This window comes from Zingiber officinale, chromosome 11A, assembly GCF_018446385.1.
Source record: "Zingiber officinale cultivar Zhangliang chromosome 11A, Zo_v1.1, whole genome shotgun sequence".
Taxonomy (NCBI): domain Eukaryota; kingdom Viridiplantae; phylum Streptophyta; class Magnoliopsida; order Zingiberales; family Zingiberaceae; genus Zingiber; species Zingiber officinale.
The window spans coordinates 85,309,041-85,322,485 of NC_056006.1; positions in this window are offsets into that span (position 1 = coordinate 85,309,041).

Sequence of the window (13,445 nt, forward strand, 5' to 3'; positions counted from 1 at the left end):
TGAGTTCATACCACAATAAGCCTGATAGAAGTAACCCCGTACCCGCGCATATTGGAAAGGTAACATTCCCGCGATATTCAACAGGTTAGCCGTCTTCAAGCTATAACAATGAGATTGAGCACGGGTGCTCGATAAGAGGCCAAAATGGTACTTAGTAGTGAACTCGATTCGAGCGAACAATGCACTATCGATCATTGCGGGGATTCTTGATCTGCCGAAGTATGTAAGCTTTCGGCAAAGACAGCGCCGAGAGATAGCAGCTGCGGCACCAAAGCGTAAACACCCGGGAGCGTTGGACTCGGGGCAAAATAACGCGAGATCTGACACTGAGAGGCCCTTTTGAGGTCAGGAGACATCAGATAAAGCTTCCGTAATTTTCGACTAGATGTTACATTTCTCGTGAGACTAGATGTTTTTCTCGTTATTTCGGGCGGAAGACATATGTACGTAAAGAACGCTAACACAAAAGCTTTTCTTACCAACCACAATACCCAAGCCCCATATGGGCCTTAACTACATTATACAACCAGGACCGATTTCGGTTGGAAGCACACCCTTGGCCAGGTATTCTCCCTCTACGAAGAAGAAGAAGATTCGTGCCAAGAATAGATATTGACGGGACTTCTCGGCCTCAGCATAATTGACTTGATTCGCATTTCTTTTGTATATTCTTCTCGATATGCCAATGCCTTCTCGAACACTGACCTAGCTTCGACAACCTATACATTCTCACAACCCACCTCTCAAACCTTCCGGGTCAGTGCTGCTCGCCGTCTGGTACCGGCTTCAGTCTAACAATTTCTCAGATGAGACACGGTATATTGTTAGTAGTCCTCCTTCAAGATTTTCATTCATATCATTTGGATTTCCGTGGAAGTAGGTTTCGGACTGTGATCTTTAGTCCGTCGTAGTGAACATAGGGACGGGTCTCCCGAAGGAGTAGAAGTTAGGATTCTCCTCCTCCCTCCACAACTCACAACTCACATGTTAGCTAGTGGTCTTGATGCTTTCATCTTCTAAGTCATTGGAGTATTAAGAAAGACCCATGAACCCAGACCCTGACCCAGTCTGTAGTTCCGAGTAGTGTATCCGCCCGCAATTCCGTTCGGAAATTCCGGAAGCTGCAACAGGGGACGCCCCCGGAAGAGGTGGGAGTTTTGGAATGAATGTTCCAATTCAAAAGCTCTTATCATGTCTCAGCAACAGCATGAAATAAAGAGTTCTCTGAAGAAATCAGTCGTTGACAAGACTTCATCCGCATCCGCCTACTTAGTCATTCAGCTGGGGAGCTCATGTTTGTCAAGACGGGATCTATCACGTGTCATGCGATTATAGAGCTTTGAATCAAGGGATGAACAGTACCTTCCTGATGATTTAACTTATTTATCACCAGGATCAGGGGCTCAATATGTTCTCACTAGTACTGGGTACACCGGGTGAAAGAAGGTGAGAGAACCCACCCGTAACGGGAACCCACCACACGACACAGTTCGTCGTCATCATGCCTGTGTGACTGCATCCATCCTTATGGTTTATATGAGGAGTTCGTGAGAATACCTGACAAATTTGTCATCGCCGTGTTCGCGCATATTAGTCTACCTCACCCCGAGGAACGTACACGCGTATATTGTATCGGTAACCTTAGCATGATGCGGACCCTTGGCCTTGACGCGGTTGTATAAGTCCTATACAAGATGCTAGATTTCTAGCTGGCTAGATGCTCACCACATTTCTAAAGAAGTGGACGGTCAGAGCGACCAACCGAAGACTGGAGAAGCTTTTCGGACATTGGACACAAAAAATTGTCAGTGAGGACTATTCCGAGAGCTCCTTGCATTTCTCACTAGAACAAAGTTTGAATGACGACAAATGTGTGACAGGCCTTCTAAAGAGAGAATAATTGTATCCCGCGAGGCGAAGTCTAAGATAGACACAGATGCTTCTAAGATGGGCCTAGAGTTTCCTCACGCATGAAGAAAAGTTATAGCTACTTGCTTCACAACCCAAAGATATAAAAGAACTACCTCTCTTGAAATCTTAGGTTACCGGTATCTAAACTTGACACCACTTTACGGAGTTTGTAGAATTTCTGAACAGCTGATGAATCTAGTTCGTAGCTCGGGCTCGGCATTTCGTACGTAAAACTCAACAGGCGGTAGGGTGGCTAGAGTTGGTCAACTGGATTATGGAATCTACCACCCAAAGCAGTGTGTAGATAAGCAGCTGCATCACTGCACTATCGATCGGTCAGCCATCATTAGCCCCTCTCAAGTTGTTAGACTTGAATTGAAGTTCTACTTTGAACTGGTTCAGTTTTCTGCATTGACCTTAGAGTCTACCCTGCTTGAGGATTAGAAAGCAAGTGGAGATCCGTATATCCGAAAGATCAAAGGCAATGAGAAGAAAATTTGGGTTTGTTTTGTATCGCGAATGTCGACATGTTCGACAGGGAGCCTTCATCATGGGTGAGAAAGAAACTTTAGAGGAAATCATAATACACCTTACTCCATGCATCCACAGTTCTACCAAGATGTACAGTTCGGCAGTTCCGAGTGTTCTGTGCGGACTAAGAATGAAGCCAATGTGATAGCTAACATACGTCACCGATGAGGGTCAAGTAGACACACGAGACGAGAGAGTACAATTCCTGATCCTGTGAGTGGGAAGACATATCCATGGACTTCATAACAGTCTCCCAAGAACCAGAAATGGATATGATATATGGGTAGACCAAGACTAGACCAAACCAACAAACGCTTTTTCTAGCCATTGTCCCACTCTATTAGCAAATACTAGGACAGCAATGTATTGTAGATAAGGCATGAGTAGTTACATGGTTCCTAAATCTATTGTTTAGATGCTTCATGGGCCACACACACTTTGGGAGGGTCCAGTCGTAACCAAGCTTCAGATTGCCTGATAACCTTCCATCCTCGGATCGATGGACAGCAGACGAATGAACAATCATTAGAAGATATGCTCAAAGCTCAACTTGTGCTCTGCACTAGATTTCAAAGAGTGTTATGTGTATAGCGTCGGCTATTGCCTCACCATCAATGGCACGCGCACTTATGCGCGCGAAGAAGAAGTGTGATGCCAAGAACGGAAAGCGTCTTGGCAAAAGTGGAGAGAGTGAGAAGTCGTGACACAATTGTCGACTGCTAGACCTGATAGCCAGGAATTGAGACCGAGCCAATTGGTAGATTCATCGGCACAAATCAGATCATACGTATCGTAAACACTTGGCCGAGTATCCGACGCCAGGGCCTCATGATCCTCTCATTATTGCTGGCAAAAGGGCAAGAAGTGAGCTCTATGGGGAGTGAGCATGAATTGAAGGGTCCTCGTCGCTCGCATTCCTCGCATCGCATGTGACCTCTTCACCCTGATCAGTGAGATGGGAAAGTATCGGAACTAGCTATTCGAGCGGATTATAACCGGATTTACCACAAATGATTCAGCCGGAGGCAAGCCAGTGCTCCTTTTAGAGTTATTGAGCACCGTATAGCAAGACACTCTTGTGGGCCGGCGACGAAGTGAAAGCTGAAACAAAAGGAAGTGCCATTTGGCTAGGTTATTTGCGCGGTAGAGGTTACCGGTCAGTGACTTAGATCGCGAGAAGTCGGTACTTGAGGCGAGATGAGACAGTGAGCAATGAGATCAGTTATATCGAGTTAAGTTCTAAGACTTATAATAAGTACCAACCCCTTTTCCCTCATTCTAAATGTCCTAATATTTCGAATGCTTTTAATATATTCTAGAGATTTTTGAATTTTAAATTTTTTGAATTTTTTGGTAATTTTACTAAACGAAGAAAAGCTTGACAAAAAGTCAGTCCGAATTCAACCATGGACCCGTACAGCAGAGAGTTAACTACTACTGCCATGGGTTTCACCACCAACCCAACCAAAGAGTAGTAAGTTAAGTTATTAAACTGAAATACCTAGGTTTAAGATAGTTGTTGTATTGCTATGTCAGCTTCAACCCCTTTCTCACACTCCGCCCACTCTTCTGGTGGTCACCTTCCTCCGAAGAACCTAGGAAGCACGCGCTAGGCCTCCTGGGCTCCCGCGATTCAATCACGAGGGTCTCACCATGTGACCACCTCGAAACAGGGAGCTTGGAAACAACAGAGAGGCCACGTAGCCAGATCTCATCGTCTCCAACCTAGATCTCTCTTCCTACTTCTCTTACAGGTCCAGGTGTTTATTCACGGATGAGGGTTTGCAACGTTGTGTTTTCTTTTGATATATATAGGCCGCCAGGTGTCTTGTGTTGTTAGAAGAGGAAATAAATTATTTGAACTAGGTATGTGGATTAGACCCATTGCGAACCTTATATATGTTGATGTTCAGTTTCAGTTGTCATCTCAATTTAATAATGGTGGTTACTAATAAGACCGGCTGCCCGGTTGTGCGGAGTAATTTTCGCATTGTGCGTCTTGAGGGTCCTGTAGGACAAACGAGCCGGTGAGTGTGATCTAGTAGTAGTTTTCGTACCTATAAATAAATATGTAGCACTTTGGTCTCTTTTGGTTTTCCTGCAGTGCCACTAAACAGAAGGACCAGATTGTTCAAACTAAGTTTATCTAAATCCTGCAAACAGTAAAATGACACAAGAAACTTTAATTACTTTTTCTAGAGCATCAAAATTTGAGTGATTCAAGAAATGAAAACCAAATTCACATATGTTCTAACAGCCAAAAGGTCAATTGCTTACTAGAATAATAAACAAACAACAAGGGTTGTTTTCTTCTTTAGATACTCTGTGTGTATTTGCAGAAAGGCTCTTGCTAGCTTCTAAGTTAGTATCAGATAAATTTATTTGCCATGTAATTTTAGAACTATTGAGTTTGAACTTAGCATTCCAGTACAACTCTCATTGCTATTAGTTAAACACCAGTAGCTTTTATTTGCTATTTAATTGGGCATGCACAATCCTCATTACTATTAGTTGAGTACCAGTAGCTTTCATTGTTATTATTTGAGCATGTACAATTTACATTGTTATTAGTTGAGCACGAGTAGATTTCCCTTACCATTAGATGAGCATGAATAGTTTCCTTTGTTTTGCTGTTTACAAGCATGAGAAATTCACGAGCAGTATTAGTTCTTAATTCAGTTTCTAGTTTCTTGTTTTGATACATATGCATATATGTGTTAGTTAGCTTTTAATAACTCTTAAATCTAAAGCATATAGTTGGTTGTCTTTGCTATTTTAATAAGATGAATAGCCATGTATTTTAGTGAAACAATTATGTGATATATTAAACCTTTTGAGGATTATGAGTAGCTACAAGTAAGAAAAGACCAAGGTCTTGCTAGGATCCCTAAATTTTAAGTATTGGGATCAACAGCACACCAAGTGCTCAAAGAAATGCCAAGGCATTTTATTATAAGAACATAAAAGATAATAAGTATTTTATTTTAAACCGACATCCAAGAACTTGTCGTTAAACAAATCCGGTGACTAATTCCAAATTAGCTATGGGAAGAGATAGGGTATCATACTCGACTAGCTTCAGTCCCAGCCCTATTGAGCCGCCGCGGATCAAAGTAGCCCCCAGAAAGTTGATTATTTTAAAAGTAATAAAGTATAAGTTTGAAACAAATGAAATCATTAGAGTCGCCTTAGCTCAGATGCAAGCGATTAGTTTATTTGTTTGTTTGTTATTTAGATGATTAGTTATCTGCTTTTATCCTCAGTAAGTGCATGATTATTATTAAGAATTACATGAGTAGATTCTTAGCTTTTCGCATTGACGATGAGTATGTTTATACTTTATTCTTCTTTAGAGTACTCTGCTTTAGTTCTCTCAGACATGCATATCCGCTTCGTATTTAGATAATGGCGCGTAGTTAAGATAAGCTATTAAGCCGTTTCGATTTTCTTCTTCTTACAATTTGAGGGAAAGTGATTTATAGCAAGGAAGGGCGAGCTGTGGATGACCTGGCGTGTGCGAATGTGTGGAGTGTCACGAGAGCGATCGGATGATTTTACGCGCGTAGTCAATTGAGATGTTAAAGAGTTGTTTTCCGATTCTCCATTCGAGTCTATTCCGTGGTCCACGCTGGTCCAGTTTTATTCATTTACTATTGCTAGATTTTATTTGTTGTGTCTTATTACCTGCTGGTTAGTATATATACCATACCAACCCACCAACCACAGCTATATGATATATCAATCGTCAGGTGAATGAAGTACCTGCTTGGGTACAAGTTGCCAAATTTAGTAAGGACTCTCGTGGTTTCGATCACTAAGTAGATAAGAGATAAATAAGTAGTAGCCACCTTTATGGAGTTAGATTAGTAGTAGTAAGCAAGGGTGGTTGTTGTTACAATCCTTTAGCCTTGCATTGCATAAATCCTGCCGTTCGAGCCGCGTCTTCTAAGACTTGTGTGTACTAATACGCCGAGAGGGTCCACAAGAAATTAAGATCTGGCGAGCGGTCTCAAAATATCTCGTTGAAAAATCATCATGCATACCGTCATATAACAACAACACCCACGATCACATCAATCCTCGATCATTTCAGCGCAATTCAACTAGCATGGTATTAATAAATCTGTGATAAGAGAAATGCTCCCCCTCATAACCTCGCATAAACCCAAGCTACCCTCCGTACTTTCTAATGGCGTAGGCGTTAGCGACTTACAAACCACTATAAGGTGCGAATAGAGTAGCAAATCAAATCAAAGTCATCCCTGAGTAAAACAATCCATACAAGATCCAAGTATCCAAACATAACAAGTTCAAAACATAGTCTAGTAAAGAGAAAAAAGATCATAAAGTCCTCCTCGTTCTCTAGATGACGTACTCTCTCAAGGACACCTCCTGAACTAAGTAGTCCAGCCAGTGAGTATACATAATAGGAATTCTAAGCATCTAACTCATCTCACTCGGATAAATGGGTCTCTGTGTAAACCTGAGAAATAGACTGAAATAATGAGAGGCACGAACCGCGCCACCGGTCAAGGTCAGGAGGAAACTACTGACTCACACAATGCGTGCAAAACATCATCAACCAATGCAATCAACAACATAAACAAACAAGATAATGAAATCATGTCAGCATCGTATGATGTGGCAGTGCTGCCACGTGTTCGGCGGCCACGGCCGCATCACACGCAACATGGACCCGAGGGGGGTTTGACCAAGACTGATCACACTCTGGTGGGTGTAATGACCGAGTCGGATGATCCCATTACACTCAAATCTGGAGCGCCCTCATCTCCATCTTCCCTAGATACACATCTCATCGACGACGTCTTGATCGGCAGCGGGAGGGTAGACGCGTGCGGACGCGTGATGCAAATCTCTCACACCACGGCGGAAGCGAAAGCGACGGACGGCGAGGCACGACAACACCGCTTACCACTGCACGTCATATGGAAGCGGTGCTACCGCGAATAGCGCATGGGCGATACGAAACCGCGGCTCATGTGCTGCTCGGCAGACATGCGATAATAATGGACAACACGACGAATGCGATGACTTTACAGCTATATATCTGTGTATGCGCACCGCAATAAATCATATCAAAGGTACAAGGTAGATACCGGATATCGGATAAGGTATCATCCTGAGTCGGGAATGGGTGACATGGTTATATCACTCCTAATCATGTACAATCATATGTATATGGCAATACATAAACACGTGGATGCAAACAAAGCGATCAACAATGCTAACGGTAGCGGATATTATATGATCTTGAAACAAATAATAAACATAATTATTGTGCTGTTATTACACTACACAATATTAAAGACATAAGTCGAAAGTACGCAATAGAGAAAGGGCCGTATCGAAATAGATCGAAATCATAGCCAATCTCGTACATTAAGTTTAATTATAAAATAGCTAAACCAACTATTCTTGTGGAGCGAATAAAATTCGAACTCGAAATCAATTAGGATTAGCCCGTTAACCTAACCATTACTTCCGATTTCTACATAACTCACCAAGTTAAAAGAGTTAACAATTATACCTATTGGGAATCCATTAAAATATATCTAATCCCCTACTCAAGAACAAGAACGACACAGACCTTCAGTCGCTACCAAGAAGTGCCGAATCAAGCAGATAATCTTGGAAGCTGCCGGCCTGCTACAGCTGCTCTATTCCACACGCTACAAGAATCAGGCATCCTTCATGCCGCTACCACCCCATGATGTCAACTTGAACCCCCTCACGTAATCTTGCGACTCACGTACACTCTAGACGACTGTGTGTGCCGAGAGGTGGCCGATGAGGAACCTCACGATGAAGCAATGCCGGCCCTGGAGATGACAGCAGGGAAAAAGTGGCCCGCCCATCTATCGGCGGCACAAGAGGAAAGGGCTCCAGGGAGACTCCAAGTGAGCATAACTAACTTAGAACGCAGGGGTGCGCCGCATGAGGCGGCGCAGGTTGTCTCCTGGCGGCGCGAGGTCACCGTAGGCGAAGGCAGGAAGCAGCAGGGGAGCAGTGCGAGGGAGGGGTTTGAGGAAGAAAAGAATCCATCTGGATCCAATGTAGCGGGTAGAAGAGCAGCGTGTACGACGACTAGACGCTGCGTTAGGAAGCACCAGCAAGGGCTGCTCTCAAGTTTAGAGGACGATGTAGAAAATGGAGAAGAAATGAGGAGGGAAAAAAAAAATTTAATAATATATATACACACCGCTTATGGGGCAAGCCCTTAAAGGAGGGCTTCTGCGCGTTTTTCCTCGTGAATTCATACTCGGACTTCCGAAGATTCTCAAATCCCAATCAAAAATTCTTTATTAATAAATTCCTATTCAAAAATCTCCAAAGACAATTATATCTCAGATTTTAATGCAATATTACATTCTACCCTCCTATAAATCGACTCGCAATGCTAACAACACAAATAGAATCATCGAAGATCCTGAGAGCACTTAGAACTTATTCCAACCAGTATCGGCTGTACCTGCTCCCAAGTCGAGATCCAGCTCCCATCCGAATGCTATTACCATCATAACAGCAGGCAGTAGATAGTCTTGTAGTCCGAATGGAGCCACATCGGCTCTGGCACTGACGCCACACGCAGCTGCATAGGGGCGAAGATCAGCGGTCATCAGGCCGAGGGCCGACACTGTTCTCGTTCTGTAACGTTGGGGAATGAATACATGAATGGGCATCTGGATCCTCGAGGGAAGAGCTGCGGTGGTGATGCTACACACCCTCCAGGGCCAATGTATCGAGAAGAAGGGCGAGGCTAACATGAGTAGCGAGGTTAAGACTTTATGGGAAACCAGACTCGCCTCGTAGCCAACATGGAACCCAAGGTCCTTCGACAAGCTAACTACGATCAAGCCTTCACTGCACCACACAAGGGCCGATCCACATGATATACCGATACGGATCTGATAGCCTTACAGAGAGATGCCATCCCAGCATCCAGGTGTCCCCAACAAACTTTACAGCCTACCTGCTAGCGCATAAACAAGCCTATTGTACGCGGATAGTAAGCCATACGCATGGCAGTATAACTAGCACTAACTCCCAGTCCCCCACCGCTTCCAAAACACCATACCCAAAAGTGACCATAACATAAGTGACTCAATAAGTTCCGCATTCCAGCTGCCCTATGGCGAAGGAAAGTTGTTCAGACGCCAAGGCCCGCGTCGTGAGACAAAATGAGACAAAAATGAGACAGAAGCCGCAATACTGTGGATCTCTACCTATGGAGTCAATAATCTGGATAGAGGATGCTTGACGATGAGCTCCACATTAAGAGAGGGAGATTTGATTAATGGTTAGCGACGAAGCGCGTACAGCCATATGCCATAATCCCATAGATAGTGCATCTCCTTTCTGACCCGGAGAGGAATCGAAAGAACACCCCATATCCATGCTCGCACTCCTCTCAAGATGATCATCTGGCTTACGAAGCTTACTGGAACCGCTGGTCTGATTTAAATTATTCGATCATCCACAACAAGATGTAAACTATGGGTCGCAAATCTGAGGAAGTAGTCTCAGGGCGCCCCCGATGCCGTAAGTAGGCACATCGCTTTTTCACGGCGGATGCGTACTCACTGCAGTACTTTCCTGTCGCTGGCCTTGAACGATCTCGCAGAACTAGAACTGCTTTTGCTATCATCACGGCGCACTTAGGCAATGCGCTATTGAGCTCGCAAATCGTCACCTCGCGCACGGATCCAGTCTGATATCGGACAACGGGGAAACCATAGTACCACAAATCCACTTTGCTTCCGTTGGTCTCCATCATACAGACGAAAGAGACCAGACAGAAAGAGAATCAGACCAAGCGAATCGATCTGTGGTCAGTCGCCTACTCTTTTTATCCGCATCGACAAGCTTTTCGAATAGTACAATCTAATGGTCAAGTACTCCAATCTCCTCATCTCCTAATCCTTCTACTCATACTATACCATCTTCCATGAACATGCAGGAGACAGCTCACGGTACGAGTGAATATTTGAGTCACCGTACCAGTACCGACCGTCATACGTATATGCCTGGCCAAGCTGAAGCTTGGGCTCGGTATGGCGAGTAGTGTAACTAGTTCTGAGTAACCCGCCCTTGCCAATGACCATACATACACTTGCAGCCGGAAGACGGCGATGTACCAGAGCTACTGTGAAATACAAACGGTGTGAAGCGTACGCGTCTAGGTACAACAGCACTGTGATCCTTGCTTCCCCTTGTCTAAAACCAAAGCCGCAGACGGCGAGTCACGGAACTTCACTGTAAGACGGCATCCCTGCACGTATATAGCCAGGTCGGTAAACATGCTGACGAGATAGCAAAACATAAAACGGACGATATGCATGGAGCATCAGTGTGCTCCTTCCTGTGTCCGACAGTCGGTCAACGTGTACTAAGTGAGCTTCGAATGAATCTTCTAAATACGAGGGTCTACAAATCAAATCTAGAAACCTGAAACCATGCCGGACCGATGATTGGATGATGATGAACATGGTGACACTTTGTGACGCCTTATGGTCTCGACAAGTCACAAGTGCAGACGCTACGCTGTCAGAAGAAATCCGTGCGTGATCAGTAGAATCAATAACATATCATCGGATGATAACGACGATGACGATCAGGCTCCGGAATCTGTCATCAAGTCCCCAGCATAAACCCAAATGGCAAAAACGAGAACTCATACTATATATGTCCTCTAGGAAAGTACACGTTTATGTCAGTAATCGACTGTGGAATCGAGTCGACTCGTAACTCGACTCCGACCTAGTAACGTGAGCGGACACATGTATACCGATGTACCTCAAATCCAGATCCGTGGTACTTAGGGGTATATTCGTGATTTCTTTCATTTGCTCGCTAGTGATGGCTGCAATGATATCCTTTTGACAAACAGGTAGAGAGAGGTGAAACACTTAAATCCCTATCCAAAGCTCCCAGTTCCGTAGCTGCTCAACTCTCTGGTCTGTGCCACACAGAAGCTGATATGTGCAGAATGCCCGACTCTCAATCTTAGCGTAACAAGGTACATCTACTCCTACAGGGGTTCAATCGACGAAATGCGATACGACAGAGTCCCAAGACACCAAAGATACCTAATCATTGATCTAATCAATGTGAAAACCACAATGTCGTATGAACTTCGTGTACGATATCGCCGGCCCTGCCTCTTGGTTAGTGAAACCCGCGGTTGGTTCTCGGACAAACCTGAACCTCGCGGCAACAAATCGAATCTGTCGACGGTCAACAGCGAGTCCATGCCAAGTATAATATCAAAATCGAATTTCTCTCATCTCAAAAGATCCTGGTAAGTTAGGGCCCAAATATCTAAATCCTGGGTTGGCGCCGCGAACCTAACCATTGAAACGGCGTCAATATTCGGAGTGCAGGAGTGGGTAATCTACACAACTCCCGTCCGCATAAAAAAACGAGATATAAAAGAATGCTGCCAACCGGTATATAAAGCATAAATAGAATCAAAGCTGTTCACGCTGGCTGCTCCGAGCGAGTTATGGCGGTACTGTTATCGCATGGAGGAGGAGGTAATGTAGGATAATTTGATGTCGCACCAATTTGGATGATGGTTCGGCTGCATTAATGTGGGCTCAGGGAAGGCGCAATCCGATCGCCCGGTAAAGGTCTCTCTTGACCCCGGCTGGAATAATACCGATACCTATAATGAATACCTGGCAGAAGAATCACTCCTTCGTCAAGCATGTCAGCCGCGCCGGGTGAAGTCCGCAATGTCGCCGATCGCCGTAGTGCGTCGCGTGATTCGGATCGCAGTCAGTCTTGATGAGCTGCCCATTCACGCAGACCAACCGGTGCAACCGACACCGATCTCGACGGTGTCCCAGCACTGTGGATATAGCATATAGTACGAAAACCGATGCTAATGTGTGATTTTGTACACAACCAAGGGCATGTCAGCCGTGGCTCAGATTCACCGGCCTTTCAAGAGATACGCCCCACAGTATCTGAAGGCTACGGAGCAGCATCCATCCTCGCGCTATACGTCGTGTAAATTATTGCGGGTGTACTTACTGGGGGCTTAATTTTGCTATGACTTTAATAAGGGCTCTGTCAACATCTTCTTCTTCAAGGGCTGCAACCTGCGTAGCAACCGTGTCTGTATGTCCAAATTTCGACGAATGAACCGTTCACTACTGTCTGATGGAACTAGCGTCCTAGCTTAGAAAAATCGTGCCATAGCCACAACTCAACTCATCTCTATATACTACTACCATCCATCGCTGCCGCATTGTTCACGGATTCAAAATCTCAGCATGAACCATCACGATAAACTGCAAGAGCGGTCTCAAGCTCCAAGAGCCCATGATGTTCTTCTCACGACGAGTGATCAGCCGGAAGGTAATCACCAGTCGATCGCGAGGCCTGCGCTCGCTCAAGTTTCCTTTCCTCCCTTCCCACCTCGCCATAAAGAATGTCCCTCCATAGTCTCAATCTGAGGCGCGACGGATCACGGCCCTAAGAGTGATCGACTTCATCGACCTTTATGGAATCGAATTCTCAACACCGGCTCGCCGTATACCCCAATCGGATAGTGCCTTGGTTACCACAGGCCCGCCCATATCTTCGGATCGCTAGGAATGCGGTCTTCCTAACTGGGCCGATCGGATAGCTAGCACGAGAGCATATGGTACCCGCTTGCCATGGCCCTGGCCTTGGCGTCTGGAGGGTCCCAGTAATCTTGAGCAATAGCCAAACACACCGAATACTTGTGCATGCTTCGTCAGAGTCACGGTTGCCGTGTCAGACTTATTTACTGTACTCGACTCAGCAGTTGGTAGTACCTTGACTGCTGCACTGCTGTACCTTTGTCACGGTGGCGGTACCTCTAGGCCATAGGTGCGAGGTGGGCGTAGCGGGCGCGACGGCACAACAGTCCGGTATTGGCATCGGGTCCACAAGATCCCTCCGGCCTGGCGTCTGGATCTCCCTCTATCCATCTATTAAATTATATCACACAC